This window comes from Bombus impatiens, unplaced genomic scaffold (assembly GCF_000188095.3).
Source record: "Bombus impatiens unplaced genomic scaffold, BIMP_2.2 scf_1294, whole genome shotgun sequence".
NCBI lineage: Eukaryota > Metazoa > Arthropoda > Insecta > Hymenoptera > Apidae > Bombus > Bombus impatiens.
In genome coordinates, this window is record NT_177713.1 from 44,753 (window position 1) to 66,195 (window position 21,443).

At 34.3% G+C, this 21,443-nt stretch overlaps 1 protein-coding gene and 1 long non-coding RNA gene across 3 annotated transcripts in view; one reads left to right on the plus strand and one right to left on the minus strand.

Annotated features, from left to right (window-relative positions):
* LOC100747382 (acetylcholine receptor subunit alpha-like) overlaps positions 1–21,443 on the minus strand; it is a 109,124-nt gene that overhangs the window by 29,967 nt on the left and 57,714 nt on the right. The gene's annotated exons all lie outside the window — the stretch shown is intronic.
* Positions 17,904–21,443, plus strand: part of LOC117152376 — an 8,065-nt gene continuing 4,525 nt past the window's right edge. The window contains exon 1 of the long non-coding RNA XR_004462745.1: positions 17,904–18,248. This is a non-coding gene — a long non-coding RNA (uncharacterized LOC117152376). The remainder of the gene's footprint in view (positions 18,249–21,443) is intronic.

The window sequence follows — 21,443 nt, forward strand, 5'->3', positions numbered from 1 at the left end:
CCGTTGTTCTGACTACATTACTCATCTCCATCACTAGACTATAAGAACCACTTCTGCATGATAGACCAGGAGAGAATTTTGTAAATAGTCGGTACTAGCGTGCAGTTACCCGTTATGAATAAAACCTGCAGCTTTTCAAATTCAGTGTTGTCAAATATCCAGCATCCGGAGTCCGACAATTCATTGAAAAGTCATTGAAGAAACCAAAACAATTGACGCGATACTTCAAGAATATCAGTCTTTGTTGCCAATAACTTGGCGATTGGTGTGACGTTAAATACGATACCTTCACATACACTTAAATACGACGTCCACGTACGATAAAAGAAACTCATTCTTCTTTATAAAATACGACTATCATTTGGCCTGAATTCGAAGACTCGAACAGTAAACTTCGTTACAGGTGCGTATTTAGCTACGATTTGACGAGTCTTAACGCGTTCCTGCGAGCAAAGTTTAGCAGGTTTTCAAACGAAAGTCACACATTTACACAGCGAAGTTTCTATACAGCTGGTATTGGCCAACTTTTTAATTGCACCGTAATCGTACTCGGCCTACGCTATCGTCCTTTTATCGTTCCTTTATTCACGGCTGCATCGCGAATCGCGATCTCTCTAAATGCAAATGCCACTCATTGTCCTCTTCCCCTTCGGGGATTCGCGAACAGCGCGTTTCCAACGGAAGCGAATGCGCCTTTGTGTCGACTTTTGTGCCTCGTCGGCCGTCGCCGCGTTTTGACATCAGGATGCTATCGCGCTACCGTCGTCTCCGTCTCTAAACCATGACAAGTGGAGAACCGACGAAGAGTGGTGCTCGGCGCGATGAAATTTACTTAGCGAGAGTAACGACGTCACTGTCCACTCGAACAGCCTGTTTGGAGAAAGAGTAGAAGCCAGACAGACATCGGCTTCTAAGGAAGAGGAAAGCAAAGCCGAGGAGCGAAGAGACTCCGGCTCCCTAAGCATTTCGTAGTTTCGGCTTATTGTGTTTCCACGAACTTTCCTTTAAATTGAAACTTATCGTTCGGTTCAATCTCCGCTGTTGCGAAATGTTCTTGCATTTAGAGGATATTACGTGGTATTTTCTCATTCGAAATTATATAGGGTGTCCCGGCAATCATGGTGCAATCGACGATAGGGTAGATTCTACGTGAAAGAACAAAGTGGAAATGTATTAGGTTGTCCGAAAAGTGTCTTCTTTTTACAGACACGTCTTTTACACAAACGCATCTTTGTACAAACATGAAACCTAATCTATCAAACGTTGTGATCTTTATCTTGATAGAATAAAATGGATCATACGTAATTCGATAAAATAATATAAAACGAAAAATGTTGTACATCTATTATTTTCTTAAACAATATACCGCGACCTCAAGATACCCACAGTCAAAGAGGAAATAGCAAAATATAGCGACAGATATAGCAAAAGAGTCAACAAACACCGAAACCCCCTAATCACTGGGCTACTTGATACGACGGACCAAATTCGCAGGCTGAAGAGGCACTATCCGCTAGACCTAAACGCTAGATTCAATTAGTTATCTAAATTAAGTAATATTCACTTATTTCTAACACTTACTTATAAATTATACTTATTTATAATAAGTATTAACTTATTATAAATAATCAGCCATGTCACTGCGCCACGCCAGAAAAATTACTGAAAATTCTCGAGAATTGATTGTAATTTTAACAAATAAATAAAAAAAAAATCTATTATTTTCTTATAGAACGAAAGGAACATTTCGGACGACCTAATAGAAAATGTTTTTGTACGATGCTTTCTTTCTGAGAAGGTCGAGTTTGAAGAATTGGAAAGTATTCTTGAAACTGGCTAATTGTCGACTAGGTACGAGTAAAGAATCAGCAGGAGATTATTCTACATGTGACACCCTGTATATGAAATTTTAGATACCAGGCGTAGTATAATACAGCAGCATTATTGTTGCAACTATTTCTATATTTAGAGAATATTATGCAGTAGCTCCTTGTCTCCGGAGCTTTATACAAAATCCAAAACATTCAATGTCCATTATTAAATACAGTTTTGTTCGAGTTTATGATATTTGAAAGTATCGGGAAATTTCTGCACTATTATTGCAACGTTGAATATATCGCTGTTTGGAAGCCTTTGTCGCTTCCAAATAATAAAATCAAATAATTCAAAAAACGCAAAAATATGAATACATATTTTCGTAAGAGTTTAATTTTATTTCGACACAATTATATTTCGATATAATGCAATGGTCCTCAAACGTTCGTTTAAAGATAGGAGCACGAACTTAATATGCGATTTAATGTTATTAATTATGTTTCATACTATTATAACAAATAATTGAGAAATATAGAAAAGAAGAGACTTATAGACACAGTGATATATTTGGTACCCCGAGTAATGTCGAATTTCATATTCGAAACTGATTTTATCTGTCAACCGTATAAGTTGATATTCTCGAAAGGTAGCAGCGTGCGATAGAAAGTTATGGAAAATACGTGGAAGTACGCCTACACGCTAAAACTATTTTTTATTTATCTATCAATAATCTAATCTAATCTACAAAGGGTAACGAAACTCTCGCCTGAAAGGAAGAAAAGAATTTCTCTTTGAAGGGGTTTTAATTACTCAGGGGAAGAAATTCTTCTTTCAAAAGCGTATTCAACAAGTTAAAAAGCGATGTGCTAGTCTTAAGTATTGATTCTTATTCAGAGAAAAAGAAATTATTTTTCCACCTATCGCTCGGTTTGCTCGCCATCGGAGTGTTTGATCAGGGAGGTATCCATCGGAAGAATATTTTACGAAAAAGATTATGCGTGGATTCCTTCTCAAAGCGTTTTTCTTGATTGAAGGTGTTTTCACGATTGGACGTCTCTATTGAAAGATCGGATTGATCGAAACGATAGCTATTCAAACTTTATTAAAATACTGTCGAGTATTATTTTCTCGATATTGTGAAACTTCCATGGCGTATTAATACACGGCGTAAATCCGTAAGTGTATTACATGTTCGAGCATAGCAGATACATTTATGATGAATTATTGATATAATTATTGATATAACACCGAAGAAAATATTCCAAATATGCTTCAAAGATTTTAAGAATAATTCACATGACCGTAATCTTAGTAAAAGTTCAGTGACTTGCAATACATTTTTAGTTTATGAATATCTAGTTGCAGGAAGCATGAAATAATCAGATTTTCCAATGGTTCCTCGACTTTTATTACATTGCTTTAAATTATCAATTTTCGCTGGAGCAAAGGGAGTCGAAAGTACAATACATCTATTAAGATATGTGTAACTTTGTGTGCTAGACTAGATTAGCCGCGTAGTAGTGACACGCATATATGAGTATGAGTGTGTGGAAGTATGTGCGTGCACAGCGTTTCGAATGCAACTGTTCGGGTAGTAGTGTGGTATACAAGATGGCGAGACAAAGAGAGTGCTGAGACGCGTGCAAATGTATATCGACGAAGATCTTGTAAATCACATACTAAGTAAATCTGAAACTATTTTGATATCAATTCTAAGGGTAGCCCAAGTGTTCCTATACATTTATTTTGGCGATTAAGATCCACAATTCTCAACAACATCTCCGGCTATTAATAATTAATTCATTGATTCTATTAGTCTTCAACTATTAGTTTATTAGTCTAATTCAGACTTGATGCCGTGTAATATATCTTTAATATCTTTATAAAATACATTATACAATCCGTAAATATAAAATACACACTGTATGCATGTTGACATAGATCTATTCAAAATGATTTAGATCTCGAATCGTCCGATTACATTTTTCAATCGTCCAATTATAATTCTCAATTTTATCTTTTTGAAAATTACATCTATCTTTTTTCTCTTCCAATTTACAAACTGGATTCTCAAAAATAATTAAAAAACAAGCGTTATTCACAGAAGTACATGGCGGAGTTGCTTCGAAGTTTGAATTTCATCTTGTTCACGTTTTCAGGACAAAGCTCGAAATTGTTCTTACGTTCAATATGAACAAAAGGATAACATTCCGTACTTTATTCCTAGCTGCTGACAATCTGTTCGATTAGACGTGCTAGGAGCTTACAATTTCGCTAGGATTTCTTTCAATAGAACGAAGAGCGGTGTTCTAAAGTTTCTTCTCGACTGCAGAGGCTCTAGACGTAAGGTACAGGATTTTTGTGAAAAATTGATTTTCGGCTAATATCGGAAAAGAGAATATTCCAAACCCTTGAAAACTGGACATTTTAATTGGTAAATTACGGTTTTAATTAATAATCGCTAAGAAAATTTTATGTTATCTTTGCCACTTTATCAACGCCAATACGATTTTGCGCTGTATTTCTTCCTACTTACACTGAAAGCATAATGGATGTGTAGTCTATGCAGCCGTTAGTTGAACCGTGTCTAGCGAAGAGGAACGACTCTTCGAGGTGACAAAATTTACTTAGCTCGGCTAACGACATTATTGCCCACTTGAACCGGAATGTCAGTGAAAATGACAGAGATGGTGTGGCCTGAATAGAGACAATGGGCAAGGCAGAGCGACGAAGAAAGAGAATCCACGGCGTGAAGTCACGTGCCAAGGCATTAATATTTGCGTGGTTCATTTAACATGATAAGCCAGTTGGTTTGAAATACCTCTGCCTAGTTTGCTAATTGTGGCAGATTTTCCGGTTATGGTCAATTACCAGGATCTTTTTGCCATTCGTTGAAAACTTGCTTATGCTATGTTTTAAGAAAAAGAAGACACGTTCTGCAATTTTGTATTAACATACGAGATTTATTTTAGCAATTTTTTCTATCAGTTCTAGCTTTGTATCTTTTAAGGATCTTCCAGTCTTCTAAGGATCTAATCCTCGTTATAAATTCACATCTGTCGAACGTTGAATAATTGTGATTTAGTTGCAAGTTGTACTTTGTTCTCGCTATAATTTTAAATATTTGATTCCAACGATATTGTCAATTATGTTTTAGCATTTATTTATAAATATTATTGTTATTATATATCATATATGTGGGATAGTGTGATATCAGGGAAAGACGTGGCGTAATTGTTTATTAGCGTTGTCAAGTTGACATTGTCAAAGAGAGTTGTGAGCGTTACCAAGGTATGTTTAGGAAAAGTGTGCATGAAAAACATTGTAACGAGAGTTGAGAGAGTCAGAGCTGAATTTATCGCGGTCGTGTGAAGATCGTTGTGTTGTTGTGTCGTAGAAGTAGTGAGACGGGGTACTGTATTCGATTTCATGTGAGTGCAAACGATATTGTATAAAACATACTATTACCTACAAACTAATAATATAACATTCCTATATATATATTTTATACATTATTATATATAAGGTTTACTGTTATTATATATAGAGAGCATAATTACATTTTGTTAATGCAACATTACATTAACTAATGAATAACGTAAAATTAAAATAGTTAAAACAAAAAATGTGATGCAACATGAATAAAATTTATAAATTTAGGTATACTTAGTCTTTAACAAAGTATTAATATTACACATTGTTAGGTTTCTCTATATTTATGAATTAAATAAGAACAATAAAGTCAAATAAAATAATATAAAGTAAAATTGATTTATATTGAAGACATGCCTTTGTCATAAATCAAATTTGTCATAATTAAAATTGTCATAAATAAAATTAAAGATTCCAGTTTGCAATGTGGTAACGTTTGCTGTATATCGTTGTCAAAGTTTATCCTTTTACAGTATCTGCGATATTTTCACGATCGATGCTTCATATTCTTTACACGCTTGAAATATCGTTGGTTTAATTAATAACAATCTCATCAATATACAAGCATAAAGACGAGCTTCTGCAGCTTCTTCTCCATCAAATTTACCAATTTTAAACGCTTTAGCTCTTCTCTGTCTATCGAATGATCTTTTTCACTGCCAGAGAAACAAGTAGAATAAATAAGCAATAAATAAATAAACAAAAGCAGTTAAAGAATTGTCCCATGTTGGCGAAAGGACACTGTAGCGAAAAAGTTACGGGATAAAAACGTTATGAGAAACGTAACTTTCTGTCCAGTTAGAGAAAGATCTGCTCGTAACGGTTTTATCATAATAAAGACGCGAAGCTTGATAATATTTACACATTAGAGATGAGTATCGTTGCGAAGCTTTGCCAAGGCCTTGAAAAGATTTCCCGGTTGGTGGCTAGCTTTCTGCAAAATCCGCTTAAATCTAATCCCAGAGTTATGGGGTAAGTTACATCACGTTGTGAATCGTCGAATGAAACGCTCTTTTCAAGGAAAAAACATGCTGCTAGCAACGCTATCGAGCTTGCAGGTATCCGAAGAAAATTAGAAATCTTATTTCTATCTCTTTCTACAAGGGAATCACGGATTATACGATGTTGCGTAACCAACAAAAAAAGATGTTAACTCTGCAAAAGTAGATTTGCTTGAAATTTAAACACGAATTATTTTCATATTTTTATTTACTCTTTATCTGTCATGTTTTATGTATTTTATGTTGGATCATATTTTATGTTTTAACTGTTTTAATTTTACATTACAAGTTGAAATTTAAGACGAAAGATTTAATATACGAAACAAATAATTCGATATATAGCACTATCTAAAATATTTCATTTATTAAATATCTCATTGTACTGAGTATTGAATACTTAATTCTGCATTAATCCATAAAGTCCAACGTCGCGTTAACGCAACATTTCATTGCAGCTTCGTTCTGATCGATTCATTTTATTGAATTCTATTAAATCTGTGTTACAAAACAGTTTCACATACACGCAAGAATTTTTTGAATATTTTGTTCTATTTTTGTTCTGCTACTTCTTTTCCACTCAGGTCCTACAATTTTACGAATTTTGAAGAAATTAAAGCATTTGTAGTATCACGGTGAACTATATCTTCTTCAAATTACAAAGAGTGATTTTGTATTTCCAATTTGTCTAATGGTATTTTATAATTATAATTATTCCGATACGTTCTTTGTATTTGCACTTGCTTCATTTACGTTTCTTAATAGCGTTACGTTTATCTACGTTTCACAAGTTATTTCATCGCTTGGTCGTCAATGATTTAAAAATATTGCGACCTCGATTTCCTCCGCGAATTCCACCAGCAAAATAAGAAAGTACAGCGACACGACGCTTGATATTCAAAGACGCGACTGCCACGTTTTTCATATAAATTTCCACAGCGTTTCACAAAACCGGTGTCGTGTTATGAATCCACCATCACACTCGTCAAACACCATTCACCAAGCAAATACAGGCAAATGCTTAAAATCGATACTTCCTTTGTCTAAGAATTAGTATATCGTTAAATCATATCCAAAGAAAAACAATTGGCTATAAAAGTTTATTGCCGCGTGCCAGATAACAATTTCGTGCAGTGTTCGGTTTAGGTCGGCTATACGATAAATCTCGGGGAATAAGTGCAGCCGCAATTACATAGTAGCGGATTCCCATGTGGAACGTTTGTCATTTCGATCGTCTCATCTATTTTGAGTTACGGTGATATCATATTTTCACTGTAAAAGAAAACCATCATCCCTTATATATTTTTCTTGTCACGGAGAGGATTCTTCTTCCGTTGGACGAGTAGTGGAAAGCAGCGGGACCAGAAACATCAGTCGTCCGCAATCCGTAGCAAAGCCAAATCGCAAGTGCACTCAAGGATTTGTATCGCGTACAGATAGATTTGTTGCTGCCAGTAAGGATTTCAGTGCCTCTCCTTTTATCGCAATTAGGCGAATCCCTCCTTGTATGATATGTAGGAGTAGGTGCTGCATGCACAGCATTAGTCTGTATGGTGTTAGAGAATGTGAAGTTCGAACGCCCGAGACAGTCGCATGGCCTTCGTCACACACCTGTGGCAAGAGAAAGCGTAAACTCCTGCTATAAATTAGGGCATCCCCTGTGCGTCGTTGTGAGCTAGCAGACTCCAACGTCTGGTGACCGCGACGTCTAGTAGATTCGAGCATTCTTTGTACAATCGTCGAAGCGAAACTATGCGAGTTTATACAGTTTTATACACAGTGAATTAGATGAATTTAGCGAATGTCCAGCTGAACAAATTGTAAAGTAGAAATTAAATAAATAAAAAGAAAAAGACACAGAACCTGCTGTAAACGCGACTACCCTGGACTCGCCCGTGGTATTTTCTCGCAATGGTCTGATTAACGAGTCGAGATACCAGGTATGAGCTTGCGCACCTGCTGACATGTAAACGAGACGTGGGCGTAGTGGCAGTTCTTAGATATCACACTTATCGCAGTTTCCGCGCGAACTGAGTACGATTTTTGGGACTGAGAAACCGTCTACGATGTAAACAAACGACCAGCGTTTGGCGATAGTTGTCAAGCTTTCTCGTGTGCTTCGACACGTAAATATTTTGTTTACATCGACTCATTGAATGGACTTCAGTTCTTTCCAAAATATTTTGAAATGTAACCTGTTCGATGGTTACGAACAAGACGACGTTTTATGCAAATACAGGAGTTTGAAGATTTTATTGGAAAGCTATAACGCAAGCATGAAATACAAAGGGAAGAATATTTCGATCTAGAAAATAATCAGGGGAGTTTCGCGTTACCTAATTGATTTTTAAATTTTGCAGAAAAATTGATTTTGAAGGAAGAAGTATAGGCTACAAAAGATTATACATACTGTTACGCCCCGAGACTCACTATAGACCGTGTTCCTAACCGTCTCCCTTGGTACTACAGTGACGCAGATAGATCGTTTTACATGACCAGAGATATATACACAAAAATAGTTATAAACGTATAGTTGTCGTCAAGCAGCGAGTTCTAGAAACATCGATTCGCCTTCGATTCGTTATTTTATCTGCACAAAAGAGGTGGCATACATGATCATAGACGCGAACGGTTGCGAGACCCGAGCGTGGTGAGGGTCGTCTCCCAGAGAAGACAAAGGACAAAATTGAAGGGCAGTCAGTGGCAAATGAGGATTCAAACCGAATGCGTCGAGAGGTTTAGAGGAATAAAATCGAGGTCGGTTAATCAAACGAATACATCGAGAAATATCATAAAGTCGAGTCGAATTATAATAATAAACTAGTTGTATCATCGTTGAATCATTTGTAACGTGTTAATTATAATTTTAAATATTGTTAAAAATAGAAGCTTATATTAACCCTGTTAATTCACTGTTACAATCATTTGAATTACCTCTGTTATCCTAATCGAAACAGGGGAACGACTGATTCGCGACGTCGATTATCAGAATCGTAGCGAGAATTTACGTCTCTCGCTGACGCGTTTTCCTTGCGATCGCGTCTCTCCGCGAACGGTCATAACACGCATGATGGGTCGGTACGAAGAATCAATGGTCGATTCGTTGAAACAGAACAAATTGAAATGAAAATAAACTGCATGGAGATAAGTGAAATATTCTAATTAAATTCAATCTTTTACTTCTGTCAATCTTATGGCTGTCGATAGGAATTGTGCAAGTTTTTGGACAACGTGTTTGTAGTTAGTCGTATGGATCATCTTGTCATTTTATATAAATATTAGCAAATTGATATTTTTTAATTACACGACGTTATGCTTTCTGTAAACTAAAAGCGGATCTCAATTAAAATAATACAAAAACGAAAGGAGAGAAAATAATTCCTCTCGTTTTATAATAATTTTAATTTTCTTTAACATCGGAAATTTTGGTCTCTTGAATCCTTTTCCGTATATTGCGATTGTTTAAAAAGTTGGCAGAGATGTAAAACTATATCACATTATTTCTCGAAATATCTAGAAAGTAAAAGACACATAAAATAAATCATTCCATGTCTGATTACAAGAATTTCAGTGAGTCTAATATTTTAAGATTCAGATACGTTTTTCTGTGTAGAGGGAAAATGCTCTTTCTCCTCTTGGAACGCCCTCATCATTACCGAGAAATTGTCAAAGTCGACTGAAATCGCACAGTAAATTCCTTCTATTATCTGAACGATCGATCGAATGCAAGTATTATAGTGTCGTCCAAGAGCAGCTTTACTCTTTTAATTTTATCTTATTCCGTGCAGAGCGTCTTCAAGAGACGACATACTCAACTGTTTCTCGAATCAGCAACTTTTTCCTTATTATTTACATCGATCGATATATTTTCTTCATAATTTCGCTGTTAATCTGTGTTTATTAACACTAGAACTACCGATAGTTAACACGAAGCTATTTCTACCAAAACCAGCTAAAATGATTGGTCTTTAAAAAATACGCGATAATAGAATATTTTTATATTTATTGACTTATTACTTTCTTGCAGAAGCAATTCCATGTTGTGTAGCACATTTTTGGTATTATTAATCCATCTGGGACCATAATTTCTAAACGAAGATTGACACAATTTATAAAATTGTAGAACTAGTCAATTTGACTGGTGTGGTTATTCTAGTGTTAAGAAAATATTACATTAATACTGAAACTACCACACCAGTGAAAATGACTGGTTTTACAATTTTAGTTTAGAATTCCTACTTCATGTCTTTTTCCGCAATGATGTAATGACTTTCGTAGTGATAACTAAAGGAATAATATAACGAATTTTATTTTGTTTTTATGCATTCAAATTCAAAATAATTCCGTATCAAGGCTACTTATGCCAATACCGGTCAAAATGATTGGTATAAACCAAATATAATTCAATTGGTATAACCAGAATGTACTACATAACATTTGTAAGAATATATGATATCCTTTTGTAATAAAGTAATAAATCAATAAATATAAAAATATTCTATTATTACGTATTTTTTAAAAACATTTTAACTGGTTTTGATAGAAATAGCTTCGTTTTAACTGTCGGTAGTTCTAGTGTTAATATTACAATTATATTGTAACAATGTTTAGTTTTTTATTTCTTTTTATCTCATTAATATTATGATGATATTATATTATATTGTATACAGGGTGGTTGGTAACTGGTGGTACAAGCGGAAAGGGGGTGATTCTACGTGAAAAAAGAAGTCGAAAATATAGAATAAAAATTTTTTTTTATATCCTTTTTTTTTTAAATTTTTCCATCGAGACAAAATCGATTTTCTCGAAAACAAAGCCTCAAACGAAAAATTTTTATTCTATACTTTCGACTTCTTTTTTCACGTAGAATCACCCCCTTTCCGCTTGTACCACCTCTTGTACCGCCAGTTACCAACTACCCTGTATATTATATGATATACGATTTTATAATAAAGAAACGAAATAATAAAATTATAGTATAAGTAACTTTGGGAATGATCTAAAATTAGAAGGAGAAGATTGCTCGTTAAATATTATTAAAATGAGAGAGAGAGAGAGAGAAGAATATACAATAACACGCACGACCAAAATTAATTTGGCGGGCAACCAATTGCGATGCAATTGAGTATCGTAAGTTACCTTGGGCCGTGCAATTTCGAGCTGAAGCAAAAATCCGCGAATTCACCGCGTCGTTGACTCGTGGTCTAATTGTATTAGGTCAATAGAATTATCGTGCCTGATATTATTATGAACTTTCCCAGCACACATTTAACGTAATATTATTATCGATTATTCATATACAGCTAATGAACACAATTATCGACACGAATCTAATTTTCTTGTAAAATCGCGTGTAAATATATTCGATCGCGATTCTTTATCGAACATCTTTTCTACATTAGAATTTCTGAATTTAAAGTTCCAGTACATGGTAATTATAATAATCAAAAATAAAATAAATAGAAACCATAATTGTTTGTAATTTTGCTTCCGATGTATTTAATCCTTCTAATAAACTGCATTTTTTTCTTCCAATCATCATTTTCCATCTAATTGTATTTTTCTAACGTTAATAATCTTCAAACTTCAAGTTTGAGCGATATACGAAAAAGTTGTTGCTAGTCTGCGTGATTTCTCATTTCAGTTCCATGTTAAACGTTCTTCTAAAACATTAATCTTCCTCGTTACCCAAAATGAAAGTAACATCGGAATATAAAAATTCCAGAATCGCAGGAATGTTAAATTTTGCCTTCAAAAGTTGTATTTTAGACGAGATTAAATATAAAGTATCGTGTTTCTTTTCTCTCAAAACATAGAACTGTTTAAGAGAAGCAAAATACATAGTATTTATCTTCATACATTTATGTGCATTACTTAACTTAATTCATATTTATAATGGCAGATAGCTCTAAAGTTATAATCTCGAACAGAATACATTTTAACGAACGACGACAACTGAAGATTCCAAGCAACTTGATGAGGATCCTATGTAAGAAGAAAGGAATAAAACGTTTCTCTCTGTTTCTAACAGACGCGTCCCTAAAGTTCTAGCTTTAAACTAATCTAATCGCAGAGAAACGTCATTCACTACGCCTGACACGCGTTACAAGTAGACTGCGGATATTTATTCATTTATGGTAAATTTGAAGATGCAGAAATGCACGCAATTCATATAATACACGAAAATATATGAAACGTGCGAAGTAAAGCATCTGTTATAATATTTGGAAAATAAACGAAATCTCAATTTAACACTTTGACTGCCATGCCAAAATCACATGTTTCGCTCAGGACGCCAGGGGAGTATTTTTATTATTCAAAGCATATAATGGCAAAATAATAATAAATTGATGATGTAAGACAACATTCTTCCTCAATGGACTGTTTATTTTATTGGTGGTCACGGGTGACGGCTTGCTAACAGTTGATAGCGACATATTATAACAAGGCTTCGTTTATGTTGAAAATGACAACGTGAGTTCGCGCTCGCCATATATATGCAGATGCGCTAGTTACAATAAATAGTAACTAGAAAATAGTTCTAGATACAATAGATAGATTTAATCGATAGGTTTTAGATGTTCTTTTGTTTTTATCCCTAGTCCATGTAAGAAAGTACAATAAAGTTTTTTCGGCTCAGAACGGTGTGATAGATTTATCCAAAGAATAAAATAACAGTTAATATGATCCTACCTCTGAATACAGAAATAACAACAGTTTATTTCAACAAGCCATTCGCATTCGTTATTTCGTCGCAAGCAAAACGTCCGGAATATATCGTTGAAACGTGTGGAAGATATTAGTAAACAGTATTCGCTCATTCTACATATAATAGTAAGGTATGTGCACACTTCTACCTCAATTATATGACTATAAAATAGCATTTACGGGAATATATCGTTGAAACGTGTGGAAGATATTAGTAAACAGTATTCGCTCATTCTACATATAATAGTAAGGTATGTGCACACTTCTACCTCAATTATATGACTATAAAATAGCATTTACGATTATTTTCTAAGGTGTGTTTATAATAATATTCGTAGATTACCCCTCAAAGGTATGCATGTAAACACAGTGCACCGTTAGATGCAAGATTTGTTCTCACTCTTTTTTTGATGTTCTAATATGTTTATAATATATATATAAAAATGTTTAATTGTTCAATTGTTCACTTTCTATTTCAAAGTGTCTTCTACTTATCGGTTATATTAAAAATGACCTAACTGTCAATTTTCATACAATTTTTATAATCGTAAGAAGTTCAAGCGGTCATCAATGTCCACCGTGGCGTCACAGGAAAAACCGTGGCCCCGGTTATATATGACCAACGTGGCAGTCAAAGTATTAAGTTCCATTTTTTTATTCGTATTTATATCAAAACTGAGTTTTCATAAACACCCGCAGTCTAGTTATAGGTATACCAACACTTCTACTAATACAACGTAAGCTTCGTACATATGTATGAGCAAAAGTAAACAGTAAACACTAGTCCAATATAATATTGTCTATATCGTAAGCCAACGAGATGAAATACAATTGCATACAACTGTAGTCGTTTAATAACTCACACATTGCTAAAAGTTGTACACATTTATGATAGCAAAGGTAAATATGCAGCGTGCTAGTCTAACATAATATTGTCTATATCGTAAGCCAACGAGATGAAATACAATTGCATACAACTGTAGTCGTTTAATAACTTACACATTGCTAAACGTTGTACATATTTATGATAGCAAAGGTAAATATGTAGCGTGCTAGTCCAACATAATATTGTCTATGTCGTAGGCCAACGAGATGAAATACAATTGTATACAACTGTAATTGCTAATAATTAATAACTGTCAGTAGGTAAATTGAAAAAACGAGAAACGCATTTTATTTTACTGTAGGAAGAGTAATATCCAAATGAAGGGGAACTAGATGCAATTAAACGATGCTGTGACGCGACTGAATTGACGAAAGAAAGAAAGCGCGATATTCTCTCGTTCAATTTTACGATAGAGCGAAAGCGCATCAGAGTAATCACGGATTTTATGCGGAACGATGTTATTTTCCACTGGCTAGCTTCCACTTCCTTCCAATCATTTTCCTCGCGTTTCTGCGTTACGTGGAAATTAAATTCGATTATTATTCCATGATGTCGCTTCCGTCGAGTTTTATGCAAATTCCTACGTATCACCTTCTTATTAGTTTTTCGTTCGACTGTTCGATTTAAAACGCCAGGCACGCTATTTTCTTAATTAAATCGGCAAACTTCTTGTGATTCTGACACGCGGACTCGACTTGTAACAAAACTGTTGCGTTCAAAGATTTACGTACATCGTGTTCAATATTATTCATCAATTTACGTTCATTAAGTGGCATATTAGTTGCGATATTAGCGATGGTTATTAGTAGATTTTCGTGTAGTAATAGCAAACTTGGAAATGTAAAAATATCCAGAATATTTAACTTAACTTCTGCTTAGGTTTCATTTCCTTCTTCCTCATAAAAATATGAACTTGCATAGTTTTTCGTAAATAAATTGAATAAATTAAATAAATTATAAACAGATTAAATAGTAATTTATCATAGTATATTAAAATCTATTTAAAAATAACGATAGAAGAATATTTCACGTAGAAATATTATTTGTCAAATATTTATGAAAATTATATTAGAAGCAAAAGTTATATTTGATGCATCGTATATTTGCACGATTTCATTTACGTCTCGATTCGCGCCTCGTGTGTCCTCTGTAATTGTAATGTAATTCTTCTCGAAATATTTTTCAACAACGTCAGAACCAGAGTTAATTAAGAATTCTGTTTCATTTCTAATTTGACTCATCGTTTCTCTTCAAATTATATATAACGAGAAGGAGTGTAATCATCTTGAACGCGAAGAATTTCGAATAAATCCTCTCGTCCTAAAGATCGTAGCAGTGAGCGAGCATCGTGAAACGGTCAAACTAAAACCAAAGCAACATCTGAAGCTAAATATTTATAGAAAGCTGGAATTCGTTAAGCCTTCGCTACTAGACTGCTCTCCAATTTCTCGATGAATAGAACTTCCCTCCGTGTCGTTTTTAGAGGTACGTTGGCCCGTGCACCTCTTCAACCTCAACGAGCGTACGTCTTTGTGTCTTTTCAACGATCAGAAAGTCATCGTCATTAACTGCGCTAGAATTCGCGGCAACGTTCGACGTGCAATTTAGAATTCGCCGAGTTTCCTGTCCTTAAGGAAAATTCGTGTAATTGTCGATGATCGCGAAATAAAGTTTTATCGTTATATTACGTGTCTATGGCCATTAAATGGCAAAAAGTTTCCCGTTCTCTCGAGCAAACCATTCGTTGAAATTCTTCTTTGTTACATTCGTCTTCCATTGTGTCGTGAAATATTCATAAAACATATTTTATCCAGCCAATTGAATTTTACGCTAACGATTTCGCTCAATTAGAAATTGACTTTTATTTGAATTGCTTTTTATTGAATATTGAACGCTTGAAATTGTATCTATTTTTATAGAATCTTGAGATATTATATTCTCGCCTCTTTAAATCAAAGAGATTGTCTGTTGTCAGCTTGTGACAGCAATCGGAGATCAGAGGAGAAAATTCCGACAAGTACATTTTCATTGGTTTTTTTCATTTTCATTATATTTTACGATTAAATAAGTGAATTTTAATATGAAATGATCGAAAATGGAGATTACCTGTTATCTGTGTACATGGTATGATTTGTTTGTTATACACGTGTCAATGTAAAATGAAAAATAAGGTTTCTCATATGATTCTCTTGTGTTGTTTAATGATTATACTTATTACCATATTTTGTGCTATGCAACTTTTTCAGTTCACCAAAATGGAACAAAGAAGTTAAGTTTAATTATGCTTGCACTACCATTTAATTCCATTTATTTGTTTCATCGTTTTGATCTGTTTTATCGCAATTCCTTTTTGGTATTATATTTTGTTTTATTAATAAGTGCTCATTGCTCCTACTTAAAATTACAATATATGTGAATGAAATAAATAAATATTACTTCTGATACGTATTGAATATGTTTCTATATCTCTTTGTTACAGGATGGTATACTTATTACACATATTAACGTCAGGGTGAAAAACGTAGCTATTATCCAGCAGCTCATAAGTTTTTTTTTTTATTTAATATTTCACATTTACAATTTGTCCAATTTGGACATTTGATAGAATTTTTTAGTTTGATTATCATTTATTAGTTGATTATCATGTGGGTGGCTTCCTTTTTAGTCTTCTTTCTATACTTGTGTTGATCGTTTCCTATCGTTGCTATTCTTTCTCTGTACCTTCTTGCGAATCTGCTAATCTCTTCCTTGACCGTTGGTATTCCAAGGTCTTTCCGTATGTCCTCGTTTCTAACGTACCATGGGGCGTTTACAATTGATCTAAGAATTTTAGCTTGGATTGTCTCTATTTTGCTTATATGGCTCATTTTCTGCTGTTCCCCAAAGTGGTATTCCGTACGTCCAAATTGGTTTTATGATCGCTTTATATATTTTTAGTTTGTTTTCTATGCTTAGTTTGGATTTTCGACTTGTTAACCAATACATTTGTCTCCTTGTTGTCTGTATTTTGTCTATTATAGATTTAATATGCTGTTTCCATGTGAATCGTGTATCTAAGTGGAGTCCTAGGTATTTGACTTGCCTTGTTTGTATTATGTGCGCGCCGTTCAGTATAATGTTTGGTGGTATCTGTTTTCACAGTGTGAATTTAATGTGGTTGCATTTATCGAGGTTTGCTTTGATTTGTTTAACTTGAAGCCACTTTTCTATTTTTATGATATCTTCTTGTAGTAATGTGACTGCTGTTGCAGGGTTAGTGTGCCTGACTGGTACAGCTATGTCGTCCGCAAATGTCAGTATTTTGCTATTGGTAGTTGTTGGTATGTTGGCCGTGTACAGTGTGTATAGAATTGAGCAGCTCATAAGTGGAAATAAATGTTAGGGTAGAAAATATGGAACCACTTAAAACCATACTTGTAACAACGATACCATAAAACATTATAAAACGTATTTCTATTTACCAAATTAGACTCAATTATACTGAAAATGGCCAATTTAGCATTTTAGTATGCCATGGAGAAATAAAGTCTAACAATGCAGGCGATCAATAAATCTCAAAAGCAATTTTATCTTCCAAGAATTAATTACATATGTCATTCTTATCTTTTAGGAATTAATTACATATGTCGTTCCTATCTTCCAAGGATTAATTACATGTTTCATTTTTATCTTCGCGAAATACATACTTTTGCTTTGAAGTTTTACAATATTTAAATGTATATTTTAGAGTGAACAAATGGCTCCTATGTCACGTAATAATTAATAATTTATTATCCTTCATTTTTTAAGAACATTTTATGTACTCGCTGATTTTTTAATTTCTTTCTCGAAAAATTGTTAACATTTTTCCCGACGCAAATTATTCTCTTTTACGTCACATTTTTCAAGTTCTTGGATGGTCCGGGTCTTCTACCCTTTATATCATTTTGTCGTGACAAATTAGTCAAAGTCAGCCAGAAAACGAGGTAGATGAATAGAATATCGATCCTCAATTATATTTTTATATTTTCCTATGTATCATCGTAATGGAACACTTCATACGATACAGGAAATTTATTTAAGAAAACACGACTGGCCCTGTAGCGGCACACGAGTCAACGGAAGATTCGAATCGGGAGTGACTCATATTGTTGTGCTTTGGAGTGTCAACATTACTTTTTCTTGAAAGGTAAACGAACTCCAAACAAAATATTAACGCTGTTATTTGTAATCGTCAACCGGAGTTGCTACAAATAGACGAACGTGCTCTCTAGGACAATCAAAGTATAGCGGAGCAATATAGCGAATCATTATAGCGAATCATTATAGCGAATCATTATAGCGAATCATTATAGCGAGTCGTACAGTCGAATAGCGAGCATAGAGTTGAACAGTAACATTGAGCGAGCAACTATAACGACCTGCATACGGTATCTTTGTACTTGTATTTAAAGTGATTTTAACATACACCGACTATTACAATTTTATCACTCGTCTGTTTAATAAACTAACACGTATAATAAAACCAGCTGAGTCGTAAAACAATTCAAAGCAACAGGATTATGATGAATTGAAGTGATTTTAACATACACCGACTGTTACAATTTTATCACTCGTCTGTTTAATAAACTAACACGTATAATAAAACCAGCTGAGTTCTAAAACAATTCAAAGCAACAGGATTATGATGAATTTGTATAAAAAGAATTATCCCAATCGTTGCTTCCTTTTCACCATTTTAGAACCTCAACGAACATTAACAATGCGATCTCCTGCATCAGAATGCTTGTAAACGCACGTCGCGGAACTTCCAAGTTCACGGCGTGAAAATTTTTACAATTTTTGCATTAGATAAGAATATCGTATCATTACGTTGCATGCAAAAATATTCGCGTCACGAGCATAGGATTTCCGTGACGTAGCTCTCAAACGTCTGTGATAGGAAGCGCATCATTGGCGATATTTGTTCAACACGAAAGATCGTCAATTTTGTTATCCTCGTGAAACTCGTGTAGAGGACGAGTAACAGTTGTAAGACGTATTTGTAAAGTAAAAGAGAAGGACGTTTGCGTGAAACGAGGTCACTGGCGGTAATATTTGCTTTTCGTTCACGTGCCAGCCCTTGACACTTACAAGCCCGAATTTCGTGGCGTATATCTTGCTGTTACATTTCGGGCGCAGAAGTAGAGCTGGCGAGTATGCGCCAGTTAGGCCGAGTCGGTGTCATGACTTGGGAATCGTGCCATGTTTAAATTGGATTCTATTCTCGAAGGAGTAGCCGAGCTAACGGGTTCGCGGTTGGCAAACGGAAGTCTCCTGGCACTTGCTTCGTCTTCCTCCGGCCGCTTGGAATTTCCAATCCTGTCTGCTTCGAAGAGAGGAAGCTACCATACTTAGAACGACCCTCGTATTAAATTCAGAACGCACAGGACGAGCGCATGCTGCGTTAAAACGTGATTTCGCCAACGTCAATTCGATGCTTGCAATATTCACGGGAAACGACACAGCTAATGCGTTCATGGGGGGAATCTCGGCGAATTGTTTCTCGGCTATGGTTTCGTTTCACGCCGGCTGTACAACCGGAGAAATTAATTTTGTAGATACCGAGATATTTTTGAAGATTAGTGCGTCAAGTTATATTTTTGTTCGTTTGCCAGTCTCTGGCTCGATCATGGTAGTGAATGGAATCGCGGACGAGGTATAAGCCACGCGTAATAAAATTTATATGGAGAGTCTGAAGGGAAACGCGTGATCATGCTAATGAGATATTATGTTATATATGTAATAAGGTAAATCCTTAGGGTAAATCAGACGATCGATTCTGGAAAATCGAGTTTATTTTAGGAATAATTAAATTAAATACACTAACAGTTAATAACAAATCTACTACGAGTTTTACTTGGAAAATGGAGAATCGATTTTCTAAGTCCTAAATTACCGTTCTTCTCTCGTGATTTATTCTATTCAGCAATTAACGACTGGTAAAACCAAACAAAAGTAAAAATGTCGATTGAATTCCATAGCTTGAATTCCATAGAATTTACATATATCCAGGTGGTTGATAACTGGTGGTACAAGCGGAGAGGGGGCGATTCTACGCGAAAAAAGAAGTCGAAAATATAGAATAAAAACTTTTCGTTTGAGGCTTTGTTTTCGAGAAAATCGACTTTGAATTTTCGCTCGGTACGCGTGCACTTTATCGCGTCTCGTTATAACGGATCTCACTGTAGATCGTTGTCTCGATTGACGTTATCTTTTGAATTTTTTAAATTTAAAAATTTTTAAATTTTTACTCTATATTTTCGACTTCTTTTTTCGCGTAGAATCACCCCCTTACCACCACCATCAGTTACCAACCACCCTGTATATACGTAATAAGGTAAATCCTTAGGGTAAATCAGACGATCGATTCTGGAAAATCGAGTTTATTTTAGGAATAATTAAATTAAATACAGTAATAGTTAATAACAAATCTACTACGAGTTTTACTTGGAAAATGGAGAATCGATTTTCTAAGTCCTAAATTACCGTTCTTCTCTCGTGATTTATTCTATTCAGCAAATGACGACCGGTAAAACCAAACAAAAGTAAAAATGTCGATTGGCGTGTAGTTTGAATTTCATAGAATTTACATGTATATATTATACACACTATTATATATATTAATTATATTATAATTATTAACTATAGTAATTATATTATATATGTCAGAGATGAAAGAACATCGGAGCCTTTCTTTTGGAAATTTTGGAAAAATCCCCAATACTTTAGTCCAGACTTTTTATTATAGCTCTACTTAAATAATCAAACTTAGAAGTAGTTGTTTATCATTTAATTCGATTATGTTTGCCCGAGATTTGTGACAAGAGGCTTAGGCTCGAAGTGACAGGTGAAGGTCGCTAAACGTAGCTTTAAAAACGTAATTTTTACCTAAAAGAGGTGTGACGTAGTTGTATAGCTCTCCTTAAAAGACATAGTTGTATGTGCAGAAAGATACATAGTAAAGTACATGGGTTTAGTTCGACCTGGACTTTCGACAAGTAAGGAAGTGCATTTGCTATCTTGTTGACTGTGTATTCGTCATTGAACCTAAGATTATTGTCATTAGCATCTCGAGTATCTAATCGTCACGACTGTTTGTCAAATTCCGTAATAGTCATATAATCACCTTGTGAATTATTATTATATTCATTTAGTGACTAAGTAGTCATTGTTATTATAATATAAATCTGTTGTAAGAACTTATTATTGTGCAGTGAAATTGTTTATTGCTAGTGAACTTTATTCTATAATAATCATATTTATACCATTAACTATCATCTATAATGTATGTCGGGTTAACATTAGAATTTAAGGCGCGTAACGATTCTTCGTTTGAATTAGCCATCGTTTTACGAAACAGAGATTATATTTACGCGAATATACAAGATTTTACAAAATATTATGAATATCGAGTTTAATGAATGATTAGATTAACAAACGATAAATTTAACTAATGATTAGATTAAAGAATAATAAGTTTAACGAATAATAAGAGTAACGAATAATATATTTTACGAATAATTAATTTAACGAATAATGAGATTAACGATTAATAGGTTTTACGAATAATGAATTTAATTAAC